At 53.6% G+C, this 21,492-nt stretch overlaps 1 protein-coding gene and 1 long non-coding RNA gene across 19 annotated transcripts in view; one reads left to right on the top strand and one right to left on the bottom strand.

The window, feature by feature from the left end:
- NCOR2 (nuclear receptor corepressor 2) overlaps positions 1 to 12,985 on the bottom strand; it is a 237,298-nt gene extending 224,313 nt beyond the window's left edge. For 9 of the 17 annotated variants that reach the window (XM_070769371.1, XM_070769385.1, XM_070769387.1 and 6 more), the window contains exon 1: positions 12,695 to 12,985. The gene's annotated coding sequence lies outside the window, so the exon portion shown is untranslated. The remainder of the gene's footprint in view (positions 1 to 12,694) is intronic. The other 8 variants (XM_070769381.1, XM_070769379.1, XM_070769384.1 and 5 more) reach the window with 2 other exon arrangements.
- Positions 11,594 to 20,178, top strand: LOC139176725 (uncharacterized). 2 transcript variants are annotated; one of them, XR_011561144.1, is made up of 2 exons: positions 11,594 to 11,772; positions 19,733 to 20,178. It is a non-coding gene; the product is annotated as an uncharacterized lncRNA (long non-coding RNA). The 2 variants fall into 2 exon arrangements; XR_011561143.1 differs by lacking the exon at positions 11,594 to 11,772 and adding an exon at positions 18,429 to 19,000.
- Positions 20,179 to 21,492: the final 1,314 nt, after the last annotated feature.

Raw genomic sequence — 21,492 nt, 5'->3', positions numbered from 1 at the left:
TCGACACATTTATTGAGCACCTACTGTGTGTCCAGAGGTGTTCTAGAACCAGGATGCGGCAGTGAATGTGGACCATAGTCCCTGCCTTCTGGAATACGCATTCTAGCAGGGCTGACGGAAAACAGCACTTTGAACAGACGAAACCACAGTTCATCAAAAGGAGACACGTGCTAAGAAACAACTGAAGGAGGAGAAGAGAGGGCTTGAGGTGGAGAAGGTGCAGTTTTAAATAAGATGCCCAGAGAAGGACCCACAGTAAAGGTGGCAGCTGAGCGTAAGATGGCAAAGGAATGATGCCAGCCATCCAGACACCTGGAGGAAGAGTGTTGTAGGCACAGCATGTGCAAAGGCACTGAGGCAGGAGCATGTCAGTGAATTTCAGCAGGGAGGCCAGTGTGGCTGGTTTCAGATCAGGGGAACAGATCTGAAATTGAATGGGCATGGGGGAGCAGACTGTGCAGGGACCTGTAGGCACAATAAAGAGTGGACTTTTGGAACTTCCCCAGTGGCCCAGTGGCTAAAGCTTCCAAAGCAGGGGGCACAGGCTTAGTCCCTGGTGGAGAAACTAAGATCTCACATACTTCGTGGTGCAGCCAGAGCAGAAAATAAATAGAGTTGGCTTTTATGCTGCCTGAGATGGGAGGGCTCTGATCACAGGAGGGACAGGTCTAAAACAAAACCCCCTGGCTGCCATGTGAGGAACATGATTAGGCTGACTGGTGAGGAGGCTGCTGCAATAGTCCCAGCAAGTGATGGGATGATGGGAGCTCTATTAGTTTCCTGGAGCTGCTCTACCAAATGATCGCAAACTAGGTGGCCTAAAACAATACAAATTTATTCTCTCACAGTTATGGAAGTCAGAAGTCTGAAATCAGGGTGTAAGGTAGGTACTTACTTCCTCTCGGCAGGGAGTGTGTTCCATGGATCTAACCAGCAATCCTCAACATTCTTTGGCTTGTAGACGGATCACTCCAGTGTCTGCCTCCATCTTCACAAGGCTTTCTCTTCTTTTAAGGACACCAGTCCAATTATTGCATGTAAGATCACCCTACTCTAACATGACCTTATCTTAATTAATTACCTCTGCAACGACCCTATTTCAAAATAAGGCCTCCCCTCTGAGGTTCAGGGAAGCACATGAATTTGGTGGTGGGCAGGGGTGGGGGGGGGCCGTGGTGGGGTGTGCTGGTAGGGGACCCTCTTCCACCCAGTACAGTGGCTTAGATGGAGTAGGCAGCAGAGGTGGGCCAAAGTGAAAATGGTTAAAAGTACTCAAGAGGGGGACTTCCCTGGTGATCCAGTGGTTAAGATACTAAGCTTCCAATTCAGGAGTCACGGGTTCAATCCTCGGTCAGAGAACTAAGATCCCAAATGCCTCAAGGCGTGGCCAAAAGATAAACCATAAAATAAAACATAAGGATGGGAGACCGCATTGGTGGGTATATGCAGCAAGGAAAAGTGGGCGCCTCTCTATCTCTCCCCGCAATTTCATCCTCTCCTGGTTTAATTGGTCACAGGAGTTACCACCACACATAATTCCCACCAGAACCCCACCCTGCCAACCAAGCCTGAGCCCCCAGGACCCTGGAGGACCCCTGATCCCACTGGGCTCTGCAGCATCTTCAGGGCCTGCTCCACTCCTGGCCCGGTGGCCTGGCAGACAAGTCCCGCCAAGCCCCGGGGCAGCACATCCCCGGCCCCCCACCTCGGCCTGGCAGGCTTGCCTCGTTAGCCTAACGAGCAGGGCCCCGGTGCCAGGCGGTTGCCATGGCCACGGAGACAGCACCGCAGCGCTGGGCGATGCTCCCAGAGGGTCTGTGGCGGGCACCAGAGTTCAGCCTGAGGACAAGCAGGGGCCCTCGAGGCACCCCTCTCCTCATGGGGTCCCCACCATGTGCACCTCTGGGCCTGGCCTCAGGGACTTCTGACTGCCAGCATCTCCCAGAGAGGAACCCCCAGGCCACAAAGAAAAATTCACTCCCCTGCCACTCATCCCTCCAGACCTGCCTGGCTAGAAGTGCCCCACCACTCCAACACAACACACAGTTAATTGCAGGGGTGGCCAGCCACGGGGAGGTCAGAGGTCAGCGGGCAGCTGGGGAGACAGGCCTCCAAGGCAGTGAGAAGGGCCTGGATTTCAGGCAAGCAGTGCTGGGAAGCCCTTCGGGCTCACGGGGCTCTGAGTAAGGTCAGGGCACTGCCCCAGTGGCCCCACCCCGTAGCTGCTTACACAGGACAGACTGTGGGGGCAAGACAAATGGAGGCTTCTGCGGGCACTGGGCGGGTGAGAGGGTGACCCCCAGATCTCTGGCCTGGCCCCACACTCCGGGAGCAAGCTCAGGCTGGGAGTCTGAGGGCAAAGGGGAACCATAGGTCCATTTTGGGACACAGTAGTTCTGAAGCCCCTTTAGGACATCTGTGAACAATGTAAAGGAGGCTGGATCAGCCTGCCTGGTCCCAGAGTGGGCTCCCTGGGTTTATGAGCTGCAGACAGGAAAGTGAGGGGCAAGGATAGGGCCTGCTGGACTAACTACTAACTCAAGCCTCCAGTGGCCCCTTAGCTCCCTTTGCCTCACCACACCCTGAGTTGTGTGCATTCATAACCCCATTTTCCCTGGTGAGTAAACTAAGGCACTTCATGCAGCGGCTCCATTACTTGTCCTAGGTTGCACTGGACTCTGCCCCGTGGCTCACTCGAGCTCCCGTTCACAAGCCCTAAAACCCAAACACAAGTCACCGAAAACCAAGCCAAGCCCAGGAGACAGGAGGCAGAGAGTCAGCCCCACGGGTCCCTGGGAAATATACCCACACGTGCACTCCGGTGGGCAGCTGGCTGTGATCTCATCTGATTCTACCCGTGGCTTACTTTTCTCCCCCTACTTCCTTTCCAGCTCAAAGAAATATCCCAGGGTCAACAGAAGGAAGCAGAAATATCCAAAAGCATCAGCAGAGCGCCAAGGCTGGAACAAGAGCCCAGAGGCCCCTAAGTGTCGACACACCTTCAGCATTGTCACGGCAACAATTCCAAAATCCCTGGGCCCTGGCTACAGAACAGACGGAAGTGACACTCCACCGGGGAGTGCTAAGTGTCACCTATCCGATTCCAGGGCCTTCCTTCAGGCCAAGTGGTTCACAAGGGCCCCAGGGCCTCCGATAGGGATATTTCACCTTCCAGGTTACTGACTGTCATCTTCCTGAGTCCAACCCAAGGCGTAAGTGTGTGTTAAGTCGCTTCAGTCGTGTCTGATTCTGTGCAACCCTATGGACCGTAGCCCACCAGGCTCCTCTGTCTATGGGATTCTCCAGGCAAGAACACTGGAGTGGGTTGCCATACCTTACTCCAAGGGATCTTCCTGACCCAAGGATCAAACCCAGCTTCCCTGTGTCTCTAGCATTGACAGGCTAATTCTTTACCACTAGAGTCACCTGGGAAGCCAAAGCCCCAACCCAAGATGACACCCAACGACCAGGTTCTTGCCCAGGGTATGACCTTTGTTAAGACACTCCATGGGGCCAGGTCTTGGCTTCCCCTAGAATTATCCATTAGGAAATCACCCACCCCACCCCCACCCCCACAGGCACTCAGGAGGAACAAACATGGAAACATCTTGCAAGTGTTTTCCCTTTTCTTTGCTCCTGTCTGCTCCAGCTCACCCTTCAAGAACTGAGACAACTTTTTTTTTTTTTTCTGAGACAACTTTTAGGAATGCATATGATATGATAAAATTCAGAGAGCAAGCCCAAGAAGAAAATTCAGGGATGAACCAATCTGAAATCAGGATAGAATCCCAAACACAAACCAGATTAGACTGCTGAAGGCAGGCAGCAAAATTTGGCTCTGAGCTTCCTAGTGGCCAAAGCAAAGAGGGAAACAAGATGGGTTCTAAGTGACTTTGCAACAAGTGTGAAAACTATGTAGCACCAGGTGTTATAGCAATCCTTCAGCCCTGGACAGAAGAGATTATAGCCTCAAACACCATCTAAGAACCCAAAAATCCATGCCAAAGGTCAGCTGCCTTGACCATCCCCACTTTCCTATTGCACTCAACAATAGCATCAGCATAACAGCGAGAACAGTGAGCCAGGCAAGAATAAGGGTTGTTTGTTGTTTTTGTTTTGTTTTTAGTATTTACTTATTTGGCTGTGTCAGATCTCTGTTGCAACACGTGGGATCTTTTGTTGCCGTGCACGGATTCTCTAGCTGTGGCGTGGGCTCAGTAGTTGTGGCACGTGGGCTTAGTTGCTCCATGGCATGCAGGATCTTAGTTCCCTGACCAGGGATCGAACCCACATCCCCAGCATTCTAAGGCAGGATTCTTAACCACGGGACCACCAGAGAAGTCTTTGGTGTGACCCTTAAACTCACAACCCTCTTAAGGGCCCCCGTTCCTCTGACATGACCCTGGAAGATTATGCTGAAGTTAAAAAGAGCATGGCAGCTCTCTATCAGGGGTCGGCAAACGTAAAGGGCAAGAGAACCAATATTCCACCTTTTGTCAGCCTTCCGGCCTCTGTCATAACTCCTCAATTTTGCAGCTGTACCCAGAAAACGAAGAATTTGATGCTTTTGAACTGTGGTGTTGGAGAAGACTCTTGAGAGTCCCTTGGACTGCAAGGAGATCCAACCAGTCCATTCTAAAGGAGATCAGTGCTGGGTGTTCTTTGGAAGGAATGATGCTAAAGCTGAAACTCCAGTACTTTGGCCACCTCATGCGAAGAGTTGACTCATTGGAAAAGATTCTGATGCTGGGAGGGATTGGGGGCAGGAGGAAAAGGGGACCACAGAGGATGAGATGGCTGGATGGCATCATCGACTCGATGGACGTGAGTTTGAGTGAACTCCAGGAATTGGTGATGGACAGGGAGGCCTGGCGTGCTGCAATTCATGGGGTCGCAAAGAGTCGGACACGACTGAGTGACTGAACTGAACTGACTGACCCTGAAAATGACCACAGACTATACACGAATGAATGAGCATGTGTTAGTCACTCAGTCATGTCCAACTCTTTGCAACCCCATAGACTGTAGCCTGCCAGGCTTCTCTATCTATGGGATTCTCTAGGCAAGATACCGGAGTGGGTAGCCATTCCCTACTCCAGGAGAATCTTCCCTACCCAGGGATCGAACTCTGGCCTCCCATGTTGTAGGCAGATTCTTTTCCACCTGAGCCACCAGGAAGCTGCATTCTGATAAACTTGACAGCGGATGCTGAAATTTGAATTTCACTTACTTTCACATGTCACAAAATATTCTTTTTTTTTTTCCCAACCATCAAAAAAACGTAAAAACCATTCTCAGCTTGGGCATATAAAAAACAGGAGGTGGGCTGGATTTGGCCTGCGGGCCATACTTTGTGAACCCCAGCTCTCTATATATTTCAGAATAAATCAAGATGTATTATAATTTAAAGGAGGAAAGAAAGACATAAATATGGTGTGATACCATGTGTGTGCTTGTTTTTAAAGGGAACACACACATCTATGTCCCTGTGAGGCGGACATATGGCCGGAGTATCTCTGAGAGGAAACCAGACCCGTGTGGATCTGCCTCGGGGGACACAAACAGAAGGCCAAGAACAGGAAGGAGACTTCCCTCGACACCTCCTGTGTTCTGTTTTAATTTTTTTAACAGGCCCATGCTTCTTCTTTTATTAAAATAAGTTTTTATAAAGCCCAAAAGCAAGTGGCAGGGTTGGAGTACACTGTCATTGCTTAGTCACTCTTTTGCAACCCCATAGACTGTAGCCCACCAGGCTCCTCTGTCCATGGGATTCTCCAGGCAAGAATACTGGAGTGGGTTGCCAATTCCTTCTCCAGAGGATGTTCCCAACCCAGGCATCAAGCCTGTGTCTCCTGCATTGGCAGGCGAATTCTTTACCGTTTTAGCCACCAGGGAAGCCCTAGGAGTGTATCATTTTGGGGGTTTTCTGTATTTTTCAAATGACAAATAAAAAGCAATGCTGTCTGCTCTCCCAAAGTTAATCTAGTTGTTATCAACATGGAAAGACATCCATAATGTGTTAATCCATAGCAGGAAAAAAGTACAGACCACGACAGCCCCTGTGGGAAGCAGGCCTGCTCAACGGATCTGCAGGTGTGGACACAGTCAAGGCAGGGGTTGGACCATCATCTCTACAAACCTGAGATTCTTCTGAGCCTGAGTCCAAGACTCCTGAACCTCAACTCAGCCCCCCGTGGGAGCGGCCCACACTTTGCACAGACCTGAGGCTACCTCCCGTGCTGCAGAAAGGACAGTCAGGGGAGGAAGTAGGGGACACTTGAGCCAGCTCCCCAGTCTCAGGGATGCTGGCCTGGTAGGACCAGAAAGGGTAATAACGTACAGCCAGTGGCCTGAATTCTGGCATTTGGCCCTGAGTCAAGAAAGAAGGGGAACTTCCCTGGCGGTCCGGTGGTTAAAACTCTGTGCTTCCACCGCAAGGGGCACAGGTTCGATCCCTGGTTGGAGAACTAAGATCCCACAAGCCACAAGACAAAAAAAAAAACAGAGAAGGCAAGGCTCTACCGTCAAGCTGCCCAAGAGGAACAAAGCCCACTAGTCATATTTTGTGTGTGCGTGCTCAGTCGTTCAGTCATGTCCAACTCTACAGACCCTCCAGACTGTAGCCCACCAGGCTAGTCTGTCTATGGGATTTTTCAGTCCAGAATACGGGAGTGGGTTGCCATTTCCTTCTCCAGGGTAACTTCCCGACCCAGGGGTCGAACCCATGTCTCCTGAATTGGCAGGCAGATTCTTTACTGCTGAGCCACAGGAAAATCACATTTTCAATGTTATTAAAAATCAAGTAGCAAATAACAGTCCGATCCTGGGTTGCATTAGCCTCCCTTGAGGTGCTCAGTGCCACCTGTAGAGAGCGGTTAAGGGCAGGTCTGGAACATTCGCACCATCACAGAAAGGTCTCCTGGACAGAGCTGCCACAGAGGCTGGTAGGGCAGGAGAGGGTGGGGACATGAGAGAGGTGGGCAAGGGAAAGTAGACAGAGGGCTGTGGAGTCCAGGCCAGCACCCGGGAGAGACTCAGGCTTTGCTGGGAAACAGGATCACAGAATGTGGAGTCTCCCTCCAAGATGACAAGGCTCCGGTGGCTCCAGGCAGAGAAAAAGCACACGAAAGAAGGAAAAAAACCAGCTGCTGAGAGTCAGGCCCGGCTCCCATATGCTGAATCTTGTTTCATCATCCAGTCTTGGGCCTTCTGACCAGGGCAGGCATCAGACACAGCCACATGTGGCTTTTTAAATGTAAGTTAATTAACATGAAATAAAATTGCCAGTTCAGCCGGCACTAGCCACATTTCAAGCTCTCAAAAGCCACACATACCTAGCGGGTGCGCATATGTGCGTGCACTTAGTCGTTCAGTCGCGTTCGCCTCTTGGTGACCCCATGGGCTGTAGCCCGGCAGACTTCTCTGTTCATGGGATTCTCCAGGCAAGAATACTGGAGTGGGGTGTCATTCCCTTCTCCAGGGGATCTTCCTGACCCAGGGATCGAACCCGGGTCTCCTGCATTGCAGGCAGATTCTTTACCGTCTGAGCCACCAGGGAAGCCCACCTCATGGTTAGGCGACAGCAAAGGTCCAGAATGTTCCCCACCAATACCAGGAGCGCCGGGACAGTGCAGCCCTAGATGGTCTTCCCAGGGGTGTTATTTTGCATATCCCACTCCCCCATTTAAGGATAAGAAAACTGAGGCCGAAAGGCTTTTAATGGAGGGGAGCAGGATTTGAGCCAGGTCTGATTCAAAGGAGCCCTTTCGAGAACCACCCCCCAGCCGCAGGGGTAAGGGGAAGCTCAGCTCTCCCCCAGGAGGCTCCCTGTGTCCTCCCCATCAGTCTTCCCCCCACTTTCCAGGCGGCCTAAGCCCTCCAACTTCAGTTCCCAGCAGGTGCTAGGGAATTAAAAGCAGAACAGAAAACCTTGGCCTTCAAGGGCCCAGGTCTCCTGGGCAGATCTGGGAATCACCAACCAGTCGGACAGGAGAGGAGCCTGCTGCCTCCAGAGAGTAACCAGCCCAGGCACGGGGTTCAGGTGAAGAGATTATTCCATAAGATCCTTCCCAGCAGCCTTTTAGAAAGAATAGCTTGCATCCAACCAGCCCGTCAGTGAGGACCCAGGTTGAACAAAAATTCTACAGGCGCAAAGTCTCCCCTCTCCAATGGTGGGAGCATCGGGGAGGGGCAAAATAACAACAGCTCCTGTGATATATCATGACATCCACAGAGTCCTCCTAACAATAAAACCAGAAGTAGAATCATCATCATCCCTATTTTAGAAATGAGCAAACTGAGGCTCAGAGAAGTTAAATAACCCATCCAGAATCACACAACTTGAAACTGCAGAGCGGAAATTAAACCCAACGCTCTAGCTTTCTGCCTTTAATCCTCTCCCCCTACCCCACGGCCCTAGTGGGTAATATGCCCATTGTACAGACCACGGCACCCAGACTCTCAGGGGGGCAGGGATCAGTCCCAGGGCACTCTGCTTGCACATGGCTAAGCCGGGGCGGAAACTCACTGGAACTTTGCAATGATCAGTGGTGCGAATCTCAGACAAAACACTCCCAGACAGTCCTCTGCTGTTGGTTTAGGATGATTCTTTACGGATCTATGAACCGAAAGTTCCCAAGTTCCCTCCCCCTGGGCGTGGTGGTGGGGAAGTGCCCAGGCAGAAAAGCCTCACTTTCGACTAAAAGAAAGACAGTGATGATGATTTTGATCATCATAAGAAAGGCATACCACCATATGACCTTGGGGCTGGCCTGGCACCTCTGACCCGCGCCCTCATCTGTAAAACCGGAAAAAGCTGTCATCCGCCGCAGGACTTTCCAAGGTCTCCAGCTACAAAGAACCCCAGGGCTGCCCGCCAGCAAGCAGGAGCTCATCTGATGCAGTTTTCTGGAGTCCCATAATACGCCATGCTAAATAATTCAAAACCATGTTTTCATTTCAAAATAAACACAGCCCTGTCGCTACAGCGAATGCCAAATTTGCATGAATGTTTAAGATAAAATGAGACTTCAAAGGAACTTCAGACCTGCTTCTGGCACTGTCCCCCCTCCCCGAATCCTGGGGAGAGCAAGTTCTCAGTCTCCAGCCCCGTAGGGCAAAGATCTATAGGTGCTGCTCAAATAAGAAACATCATTTCTTTCTTCCTGTCTTCTGTGGCAGCTCCACTGAGCAGGTCTGCAGTATGTTCATTCTTGCTGCACCAAGGCGACCATGAGTAACCCCAGGTCTTAATTCTTAGCTCCATATCCAAACTGTGTGACCTTGGGCAAGTCACCTAACCTCTCTGTGCTTCTGTGCTTCATTTCGCCATCCATAAAATGGGATGATATGAGCCCTGACCTCACAGCGCAATAATGAACAGTAAAAAGATTCCTGATGAAGGTGGACCTGGCACATAGTAAGCACTTTATATATGTTGGCTGTTATTATTGGATTACTGCATCATATTTAGTATTTTTCAGCTCCTAAACCAAAACTTCACTTGACAGGTTGTAAAGTCCCTTCCCCACCTCCAAGGATCCTCCAAAAATGCCAGATGATCTTTTCTAAGCATCACTTCCTTGGGGGACTCTGCATACCCACTCATGGAACAAGCCTTTTAAGAAGACTCCCCTGGCCTGACCCTGGGCAGCCTGGCCCTCCCCAAGCAGGCAACCCAGGCTCCCATCCCCTCCTGGCCCCCTTCCCTGGGCGCCCAGGGCAGGAAGGACCAGTTCCTCCAAGCTGTTTCCCTGGCAGGGAGTCTGGTCTTGAAGGTATCACCTGGGGAGGCTGCTGTTGGCATTAGAAAGATGAAGAGGAAATAGAGGAGGAGGGAAAAACACACACAAATAAAAGCTCTCAGCCCCCTATTGTCAGAGGCAGCATTTGATGTGGGGGATTTACGGTTCAGAGAGCTGTTGGAAGGATGGGGTGAGAGCTCCAGGTCTCTTGCAGGAGCATCTCTGCTTCTTACAGAAGGGAGACCCCTCCAGCTGGGTTATGCCTAGCAGCACTTCCCCCCACCCCTCTGCCCCGCAAAAAAAAAAAAAAAAAATCTCAGCGTGAACCAACTTTTCCACCCACTGCCAGGTTGGGAGTACCATCACCTCTAGTCAGAGGGTATCCAGGCCAGGCAGCCTCCATCCAGACTGAATGGCAAGATGCTGGGGGCCAGGACTCCTGGGGCCTCTTTCCAACGCCAGCCAGCCGGCGAGTGTGAGCCCGGCCAATCCCCCCAACCCCCATGCCCGGAGAACAATCAAGCCTTCCCTGCTCGGGCCTTTCATGCAGCTAAATTCGTGTTTGCAGAGCCCTCAGAAATCTTTAGGAGGTGGTATGAGTATTATTAATTGGGGAAAAAAGAACGGATTATGCCAAATAAAATCCTTCCCACGTAGCCAAACCCTCGCGGAAGGAAGGAGGGAGGGTTCTGCCCCACGAGGGGGTCTCCATCCCTCACGGGGGCCTGACAGCCACATTACCATTTACATGGCTTTATCAATAGTATTGATCCCAGAGCAAGCGTAAATAGCTCGGTGGGAAGAGGCAGGGGCTGGGGCCCGCTGGGTACCCGCCCCCACGTCTGGGCACCGCAGACTCCCTGGGCACCCGGCGGCGGCGGTGGTAAATTTCCAAGCAAAGACAAGGCAGCCGGCGCGAGGAAGCCAGACAGAGCCCGGGACGCCCTGGCAGCCGCCGCCACCGCCTCCTGCGATTCCTCGGCTCTCCGCCGGCGGCCGGCCCCAGCGCCAATCCCAAGCCGGACTCAGTCTGCGCATCTGTTCAGTGGGCTGAAGGCACCACCTGCCCTTCTCTGTCCTCACGGGGAAAAGTCAAGGGGTTGGGGAGGTGGGTTGCAAAGAAGGCCCCCTCCCTTCACCACATCTCCTGGCAAAATGCATGGCCGCCCCTTCTCATCAAATTTCCAGGCCATTGGAGTAAAGACCAAGTTTTAGAACTCAGGAGTAATAATAATAACAACAGTAACTGGTGATACATATACAAGCACCTTCTATGTATTCCCACCCTTGGTTCTCACAACAACCCTCTAAACTCGGTATTATTATTATCATCCCACTTTGCAGATGAGAAGCCTGAGGCACAGGGAGGTTGAGTAATTTGTCCAGAGTCACACTGCCAACAGTGGCAAAAGTGTGATTCCCACCAAAGGCGATACGTTGCACGAGCCGGCTGTGAATGGTTCAGCTCCCCGGGTTCAAGGTCTCTCACTTTCTCAGAGGGCTTTCCCCCTACACCTCAATCCAAAAAAAAAAAAAAAAAGACCACCCACCACGAGGTACATAACAATGCCCGGGGACGTCCTCCCAGCTGACTCCAGGCCCGGAGAACCCCTTCTATCAAAGCAACGGCGGGGACCCAGATCTGGTTTAAAAAGGGCAAAGTCAAGGCCACGGATAACACAACCCCCAACAAGCCCAGAACTCCCTCATCCAGCCAGCCCGCAGGGCTCCTCTCCCCATCCCTCCTCCCTGCCTCCCTCACAGCCTTCCTCCAAATCTGCAAAAGGAAAAAAAAAAAAAATCATAATAAAACCAGTTCTCACCAACAGGGGGGGAGGAGGAGGGGGAGGAAGCGAGGAGGCTGAGCCGACAGCACAGATCCGCCTCCGCTGCCTGCACCAGACCCTCAGAGAGCCGGAGCGCGCGACAGGCGGCTGGAGGGCCCTCGCTTCCAAAAAAATAAACCTACAATGTAAAAATAACGCCGGGCGCCCTACGTTAATTGGACCCGGGCGACAGCAGCTCACAGGTACAGCGTGTCTCGCCCGCCTGCCCGCCCGCCTAGACCTCTCTCGCTCCCTCGGGCTCTTTCCTGCAAGCGTCCGGGGTGGGGAAGGCGCGCCCCACGGGTCTCCCCCCAACTCCCCGCCAAGTCTCCGGGGGTGCTCCCCCAGCACTAGGACCGGGGGCCTCCAGGTCCAGCCCAAGTGGGATCAGTTCTGAATTCCAACTTCCCAAACTAGTGGCATCCCAAGTATCCGCACAGCCCGGGGGAGGGACCAGGAGGCGGCCCCATGAGGCGTCACCAGCCACGGGAGGCAGGCCCAGACACCAGGAACACCGGCCCAAGGGGGAGGGGGGAGCAAGGGGCGCCTCTCCTCCGGGACCCCGACCCAGAGCCCTCCGACCCCTCGCCCAGGAGCGACCACGCCGGCGGCCCCCAGTCCCCCGTGGCGGGAACCCCTCCCAGGCGCCTTCCACAGCAGCCAGGCCGGGGAGCCGAGGGTGCCATCTCCAGGGGCACCCCCGAGCCGCACTGCCCGCTGGAAAATAAGGCGCAGTGTCACCCCCCAAGTCCAGGGCTGCTTGGAGAGGAGGGAGGCGCATGGCGGCCATGCCCCCAGGGCTGTGGCACACGGTGGGGGGCTGTCCTGCGCAGTTCCAAGACACCCCCCCCCGCCCGCCCTCCCCCCAACGCCTCTTCCCTCCTTCCCGTCCCCTCGCAGGGGAGCTGGAGTTCCCCTAAGTTCCCCGGCACCCCCACGCACGCGGGCCGCAGTGTCTATGGGGCGCCTCGCTCCCCAGCAGGCCACCCCCCGAGAGCGCCAACTCGGGAGTGCAGGGGCCCCGCCAACTCCGCCGCGTGCGCCGACCGATCTTCCCCGATTTCCCCGGAAGCGCGCTCAGCGCCTCACCCCGGCCCTCCGCGGGGACCCCCAGCCCCAACTCACCTCGCGGAGGTGGCGGCGGCGGCGCCCGAGCTTGGGGCGCGCTCGGGCCGCCCGGGCGCTCAGGCAAGTGGCGGTGCAGATCGGGCTGGGGGCGCGCAGCAGGCCCGGCCTCCAGCCGGGGCGCGATCCTCCCGCCGCCGCCTCCTAGGGCGCTAGCCCCCGGTCCCCGAGCCGCAACTTGGCGCGCATCGCGGGGGCGCAGGGCGCGGGCGCACGGCTCGGGCGGGGCGCGGGCGGACACTGGGCTCCGATGCGGCCCGGCCTGCCCGCGGCTCCGCTCCCCGGCGGCGGCGGCGGTGGCGGCGGTGGCGGCGGCGGCGGCGGGAGGGGGAGGAGGGGGCGGGGCGGGAGCCCGGGAGGCGGCGGCTCGGCCTCCCGGCTCCTGGCTCCCCGCCCGCACCGACGCGCCCCGGCCCGGCCCCCTCGGGCTCCTTAAAGGGCCCACGTTGCCTCCCCCGGGCCTGCGCGCACCCACTCGCGCGTGCACACGCTGCCACACAGACACACACACGCTTGGGCGCGACGCCGAGTTTCTTTTTAGCAGCTCCCTGAAGGAGGAAGGAGGGGGAAAGCGCCTCCCCATCCCGCCCCCTCCTCCTCCAGTGGGCCGTGCGCCCTCCTCTTCCCCAGCCCCAGATACTTCACTCCAAGTATAATCGCGTTTCAGCTATTAAATTATCAGTCTAACTCTGGAGTGACCAGTGGATGGGGAGGGGGCATACGAGGAGGGCCACACACAGGACCTTTAAGGGACCCACACAGATGCGAGGGGACACAAGCGGTGGAGTTCGCTCTGGGGGGTCTCGCACACAGTAGGGCGCAAGACTCTCACCAGTGGACCTTCACACACTGGGCCTCAGAAAGGAGAGCTAACCCAGGTGGGCACGAGGGAAAACTCGCAACCACCCCCCACCCCCAACCCCGCAGACGTGAGCGTAGCCTGGGACATAGACTCCTAAGACATAAGGTCACCCGCAGATAAACAAACCCGGACACAGGCAGGAGTTCACGCACGCGGGCGGACACACACACACACGCACTAGAATGTCCGTTTCTAGAGGGCGAGGATTTCTATCTGCTCTCTGATCTTTCCTAGGTAGGGACGCAATGTGCTGCAAGAACTCCCAATTCGGGACTTACAGGGACACAAACGCAGATACACGATGCTGCAAGTGTGTGGTGGGCACGAGCGGGCAGGGTCACGGACGAGCACACATGTGGACACTCGCCCGCGCACACGCAAGCGCTCACCGCTCCAACAGGAACCCCACTGGCAGCCCTGACAACCCATGTGTCCTCATTTACCCCCTCCTCTGCCCCTCCCAGGCTGCTTTCTCAAAGCCGGGGAGATCTTCTTAAACAGCAGAGGGCACCGGGAGCCCCAGACCGGGACCCTCCCTCCTCCTCTGCTTTCCCCTAAGATGTAAGAGAGTTTGAATTTTTTTTTTTTTTTTCGGTTCAACTTTCCTTTTTTGGAGCGACGTCTCAGCAGATTCAGTTCTGCCATCTGCCAACATCTGAGAACCCCCAGGGGGAGTGGGGAATGGCTGCGGTGGGGAGGCGGCCATGCGGTTTCCAGGGGCAGGGCGGGCCTCCGCCTCCAGCGCTCCTGCAGGGGTTCTCGGCCTCCCTAGTAGCAACGTGCCCCTCGTGGCCCCCTCAGGCTGCTCGGGCTCTTTTTTTTTTTTTTTTTTTTTCTGGAGAAGGTGGGGTGGGGAGCACCTGAGACTGACAAAATCTGGAAAAAGGGAAGTGTCTGTGGAGGGGCTGAGGGATGGAACAGAAGTAGGGGGTCTCAGGCCAATGAATGTCCCCTCCCTTCCCACCCTGGCCCCACCAGCTCCAGAGGCGCCCAGCCAGACCACGAGAATCCACAGGCCAAGAGCCAGACCTAGGGAAGGAAGGACTAGCCCTTCAGATGGGGCCTGGAGGAGGGGATGAAGGGGAGGAACTGGGGTGGGGGGGTCCCACTGCACCAGGCAGACTCGGAAACCCCCACCCACACCCACATGTAACCTGGGAACACTCTCTGGGATTTGCAATTCAATGAGATTTGGTTCTGGGATTTGGGACCCAGGGGTGGGGAGGAGGGTGCTGAGGGTAAATTCAGGGGTTCCTTCTCCCAGCTTCTGCCTCCCAAGTGTTGCCATTGGGCTTTGACTGATTCTGGGGGAATAAGAGGGTCAGGCAGGCAGGGGGACTGTCAGCTTTGTAATGTTCAGAGGTGGGGGGTGTCACTTGGAAACCCCTCAAAGAGTCAAGCAGAGACTCAACCATCCTCTACCCTCTGGACCTACCAAGTTACAGATGGAAACGCCCAGACCCCGAGAAGGGGCAGCATTTTTCTACAGACGACCTGGCCTCCTTCTTGCCCACTCCTGTCTCTCATGATTATTAATCCCATCCTCATGAACAACAGGGAGCAACACAACTGCTTGTTCTCAGAGTTCACGAATTCCGCCCCCCTGAAATCCTCAGATGGGGGGTCGGGGGCTCCTGAGATGGGTCCCACGATACAGATGGGGAAACTGAGGTCCTGAGAGATGAAGAACTTAAGTAGCTGGACTCACTCAGCTAGCGATTCCGGATGGGTGCTCTGAACCCAGGCTCTGCAGAAATGAGCTGGAAGAGACCTCTACATCCAGCCCACCACAGATTTCATCCCTGCCCTGATTGCTACTCTGTGTTCTGTATGTTTCACCACTGGACTCAGGAGCAGCCCCAGGGATCCACTTGTAACTAACAAGAATAGCAGCTTTGAAAAACCGCCAAACACTCTGGCCCCCAAACAGTCTTTCTGGAGGGCCCCTACACCCTGTGGGAATGAGGGTTAACTAAGAGCTTCCCAAACAGTTCATTAATCCTTCGTGAGGGAAAGACTTTCCATATACCCATTTCATGGGTTGGGGGACTGAGACTGAGTAGAGGAGTCACCGGAGGACATGGTAAGGACATCCAGTAAGTGACCTGGGCCAGATTAGAACAGGTGAAGGAATGTTATATGCATCGAGGGAGCTCTGGCCCCAAAGGAACCAAATTCTGCCTTAAGCTTGGATCCCACTGTTCCCTTCCCAATTCTTCAACGTTTCCCTCCTAAATACCTGGCAAACTATTCAGCTCACCCCTGCCTCAGGACCTTCACACTCGCTTTTCCCTCTGCCCGACACAGGAATTTAACTTCAAGTTCCAGGTTAATACCGCCTCCCTAGAGAGGCCCTCTGCTGCTGCTGCTGCTGCTGCTGCTGCTGCGGCTAAGTCGCTTCAATCGTGTAAGACCCTGTGGGACCCCATAGATGGCAGCCCACCAGTCTCCTCTGTCCCTGGGATTCTCCAGGCAAGAACATTGGAGTGGGTTGCCATTTCCTTCTCCAATACATGAAAGTGAAAAGTGAAAGTGAAGTCGTGTCCGACTCTTAGCGACCCCGTGGACTGCAACCCACCAGGCTCCTCCGTCCATGGGATTTTCCAGGCAAAAGTACTGGAGTGGGGTGCCATTGCCTTCTCTGAGAGAGGCCCTCACTAACCCTCAATCTAAAACTCCCGAGGCACTCACTAACCTACCCCGCCCCCATTCCTTTTCCTCATCTTTTTTCACCACCTAAAATTATCCTGGACACGTCACTTATATATTGTCTTATCATCAGACTGTTCGCTCCATGAGAGCAGAGACCTCATCTGTCTTCTCACTGCAGTACCCCCAGCACATAATAGGCATTAAGTTAGAGTGTACCGAGAATGAAGGAACGAATGAATAAATGAATACAACCCAGAGGAAAATGGCTGGGTGTCAGACATGGCCCTGGAGAATCTAGAAGCAATTGGGCATGGCTGGCCTGTTTTCTAATACTCACTCCTCTGGGATATTTCAGAGTTGAATCTTTACTTCCCTCTGTCTATCTCATCCTCTAGGTGGGTGGTGGATGGTGGGTTGGTTGGGGGCCTCCCTGAACAGCACCCAGGGACTGACACCTAAAGATATCCCATTCAGGGTCACTGAGTCCATAGGGGCAACCACAGTGTCAGATCAAACTTCCAGCCACTCCAAGTGGGTCTGCCCTGAAAATATGCCCCCCTAGGCAAGCCTGGGGAAACCAGGCATTTAGAGGGTCAGATTGAAGGCTGCATGGTGCCTTGAGCCGCCTTTTTTTTTTTTTTTTTTTTCTTTTCTTTAAGTTTCTATTGCTTTTTATTTTATTTTATTTTTGGCCTCACCTTGCAGCCTGCAAGATCTTATTTGCCTGACCAGGGATTGAACCCTTGCCCCCAGCAGTAAAAGTACTGGCTCCTAATCACTGGACCACCAGGGAATTCCCAGCCCTAAGCCTCCTTGACTCCAGTGGCCCCAAAAGGTCCCCAGGCTGGCCATCTGAGTACCCATGAAGGAAACCCCTCATTGTCGGGACCTCTGTCAGTGACAACTCAAAAGGTGCCCAGATGAGCATCACAGGGGCAAGCCTCCTGTACACATCAGAACAGCATACACATAGGAGATCTTACACACCCTTTTCATATTTTCGTTGTGCCTTAAAATGCAGTAGTCTTGCCTGGAGAATTCCATGGACAGAGGAGCCTAGCGGGCATTGCAAAGAGTAGGACACAACTGAGCGATTAACACACACACAAAATGGGGAGGGTGGGAATTCTCCAGTGGTCCAGTGGTTGGGGCTCGGTACGTTCACTGCTGTGATGGTCCTGGGTTCGATCCCTGGTCAGGGAACTAACATCCCACAAGCTGCACAGCATTGCCAGAAAAAAAAAAATAATAATAATGATAAATAAATGAATAAAAGGGAGAGAGGGCAAACGTAAATGCCCGCAGGGCCTGGCAAGACCAGCAGGCCTGTGACTGGAGGAGAGGTGAGTAATGGGGTGGGTGGGACCTGCAGGCACACCCCCACGCCTGTCCTGAGGCACTCACAGTCACCCTGCTTAAAGCATAAGCACGGCCAAGCCAAATACCAAATGCCTGGGTGGGCCACAGTTGTCAGGGGCCAGCTTGTTTGTGACCCCGGCAAAACCTTAACTCCCCAGGCCGGTTTTCTACTCAGTGACCTGTGCTTCCCACCCCAAGTTGAGGGGCCAAGTAGGGGCAGGAAATAGAAGCTTCCTAAGGTAACAGGAGACCCTCTTCCATAAGTGTGGGTCGTTGTTGAGTCGCTAAGTCGTGTCCAACTCTTTGTGACCGCATGGACTGTAGCCTGCCAGGCTCCTCTGTCCTCCACTATCTCTGGAGTTTGCTCAAACTCATGTCCATCGAGTCGGTGATGCTATCTAACTATCTCATCCTCTGCCGCCCCCTTCTCTTTTTGCCTTCAGTCTTTCCCAAGATCAGAGTCTTTCCCAGTGAGCCGGTGTGAGTAGGAAGAGGGAAAGCCTGGTTTCAATGCATGCATCCCAGCTTTGGTCATTCAGGATGTATTTTTTTTGTTTTAAATATGTATTTATTTATTTGACTACAGTGGATCTTGGTTGCAGCTTGCAGGATCTTAGTTCCCTGACCAGGGATCGAAGTCAGGCCCCCTGCATTGAGAGCTGGGAGTCTTAGCCAGTGGTCCACCAGGGAAGTCCCTCAACGGGTATTTTAGTAAGTGCTTCCTATATGCCAGGCACTGTGAGAGGGAAGAGCAAAGGAGATCAAGCCGAACCCTCAGGAACTGGCATCAGGCAGGGAGTCGACATTCAAAATACAAAGTTATGTCACTGCCTGTGTGCTAAGAGCCCTTTAAAGGGAAGGGAAAATGCCCTGGTGCTCATAGGAAAGTTAAATTTCAGGACACAGAGGATTTTGGAAGGGAGCGGATTTCCCCAAATCCCCATCCTCTCCTGCACACGGGAGTCCAGAGCTCCTGTCCAATCTCACAGTCTGACGAAAATATCACTGAGAATGTCACCCAGGGCCCCCAGCCACCCTCCCCCGCCTTCGCTGCAAGAAACTGCCGTGTCACCCCTGGCTTCCTCTGATGTCTGCGCTTTTATTTATGACACTGTGTGCATTTCAGAAAGAAGGAAGCAGGGAATGAGATCAAGCCCCTGTCTGATAGGCCTGATTACCTCTGAAGATAAACAACTCCCTTTCTCCCAGGGCTGCATTTCTGGGGTGTTTGCTGCCCATCTGCTTGCATCTTTGCTCTCGGGAGCCAGTGGGGTAAGAACAGAGACATCCAAGGAGGACGAAGGTCCCCGCAGCCTTGCTCACGGCGCCCCAGGGCGAGCTGCCTGAGTGGACGTCAGTGGGGCAGGCCGTGTGGAGCCTGGGCATTCTTCCAATGGAACAGTCGGCAGCCGTGGATGAGCACAGAACAGGCTGTACGTTCTGATGGGGGCAGAACTCCAAGATACATTGTTTAGCACGAAAGCAGGTGCAGACCTGGGAGTGCAGTGGGGTCCCTTTTGTGCACAGAAGAGCAAGGGGAATCAACTGTGCAGCCACGTGCTCATCTGTGCTTGGCTACTTCCAGAAGGGTATTTATAAATTCAGGAGTACCTACTGTGTGCTGGGCACCATGTCAGCTAGGCTCAGGGAATTCGGCAAAGTGACCAAGACAGCAAAGTCCCTGCCCTCCTGAAGCTGACATTCTGAAGGTGCAGATCCATAAGGAAAACTAAATAAATGTATCATATGCTGTATTGACAGGTGGTAAGTGCTCTGAGAAAAAGTAAATCAGGAAAGGAAGACACCATAGATGTGAGGGAGGGAACCATGCATGCAGTATCTGGGTAAAAGCAGGAGTGCAGAGGCCCTAGGGTGGGAATGTGCCCGAAATATTTAAGGAGTAAAGAGTAAGGCCAGGAGAAGAATGAATGAGTGGGCAGTGAGGATGGGGGGATGTCCTAGGAGCTTGCAGTGGTTAACAGGACACATGAGAAATAGAGGTTAACAGGACACAGGAGTTGCCTCTGGGTGCAGGAGGGGTGCCTAGGAATTGGGGTTCAGAGGCGGGGGGGTGGGAGTTGGGGGCAATTTGCTTTGACCACATTCCCTGTGGACTGTTTAAAGTTGCATAATGAAAGTTCTTTCTTTTCTTTTTTTTTTTTTAGTTTGGACATCTGGTTTTGGACATCCCCGCGTGCACTTCTGGATTTTTTTTCTTGAGATTCAGGAGGTCTCCTTTCCGGCATCTTTGTACCACATTTGCTGTTTTTCAGCCTCCCAGAGAATGTTAGGAATTAGCCCCTGGGTGGCCTGACCTCCTGGTTGGGCCTGGGAAGCCAAGCAAAAGCCCCAGCCTTCCCAGGGTGGCGGCGGCACGGATGTCCGGACACTATAAGAATCCACATTGCAGCGGTTACCACACGTGGTTCTCAGAGCAGCCTTGGCCTGAACAGCCCCACATATGGGCCCAGAGCACAGGCCCCTGGTCGAGGCAAGGTCAGAACCCAGAGGCCTGTCCACAGCTGGCGAGGCTCACCATCTTGTGTGTCCCTCCTGTGTCCCCTCTGGCTTTTACCCAACAAAATCAATAAAAATTCTCATTTTGAAAATATCAATGTGATGGGTCCAACTGACTGAGAAAGGCCCTCCAGGCCTTTCAGCACCCTCAGGAGGGCCCAGCACAGAAGGCCCAGCAGTTTGTGCAAAGGGTACAGAGTTCTACAATCCCAAAGGAGGGTCCATGTAACAAGCTAGAGCAAGTTGAGATGGAAAGGATCCACAGTTTAGAATCAGACAGTTCTGGGTTCAACTTCCAACTCTGACACCTCATTAAGTCACTCAACAAACATTTAATAGACTGGCCCCAAGATCCAGCTTACATGGAGCTTCCTGGCAGGGCAGTGTTCATCCCTCCCTCCTCCTGGCATGACTTCTGGATGGCATAAGCCAACAAGTAAGCTTTCCAGGGGCTTCCCAAGCAATGCTAGTAGTAAAGAACCCAACTGCCAATGCAGAAGATGTAAGAGAGGTGGGTTCAATCCCTGGGTCCAAAAGATCCTCTGGAGGAGGGTGTAGCAACCTACCCCAGTATTTCTGCCTGGAGAATCCCATGGACAGAGAAGCTTGGCGGGCCACAGTCCACAGGGTCGCAAAGAGTTGGACACAACTGAAGTGGCTTAGCATGCACGCACGCACATGCTTCCCAGACTCCCTTGCAGTGAAGCTTCTGTGTGGATCCCGGTTCCAGCAATCCATAGGTAGCATTAGAATTCAGAACAGAGTTCACGGGGTAGAGAGAGGGTCTGGCCACTGAGCTGGGTGCACTGCAGCAGGGGGGCAGGTTCTGGAACTGGCATCTGGGGGCAGCACCTCACTCAGACGGTGGCTTCCTGCCTGGGACAGGGGACAGAGCTCCCTGGCACTCCAGCTCTGGAGCGTGTCTCTGAGTGTTCTGTCTGGAAGCTCTGAAGGACATAGGCAACTCACTACCCTGACTGGTATTAATACCCTTAAAACCCTTCTGTGCAAGATTTAGGGACTCAGAAAACAAACAAGCAAAGGAAGAAGGAATACAGTAAGTCCTCTACATACGAACCTTCAGGTTTGAACTTTCAAAGATGCAAATGTGTGTGCCAGCTGTTGTACTGCCGTACTTTTCAAGGTCCTGTGCTGTAAGTTTAAAAATGCTAGACTTCTCTCATGGTCCAGAGATTAAGAATCTGCCTACCAATGCAGGGGACACCGGTTCAATCCCTAGTCTGGGCAGATCCCAAATGCTGTGGAGCAACCAAGCCCCAATGACATAACTACTGATTCTCACCACAAAGGAGAGTAGTCCTCACTTATTGAAACTAAAGAAAGCCCACACACAGCAACAAAAGCCCAGCACAGCCAAAAATAAACAAATAATTTTAAATATATTTTT

The sequence above is a fragment of the Bos indicus genome, chromosome 17 (genome assembly GCF_029378745.1).
Source record: "Bos indicus isolate NIAB-ARS_2022 breed Sahiwal x Tharparkar chromosome 17, NIAB-ARS_B.indTharparkar_mat_pri_1.0, whole genome shotgun sequence".
NCBI classification, from domain to species: domain Eukaryota; kingdom Metazoa; phylum Chordata; class Mammalia; order Artiodactyla; family Bovidae; genus Bos; species Bos indicus.
This window is presented reverse-complemented; position numbering and strand designations above follow the sequence as displayed.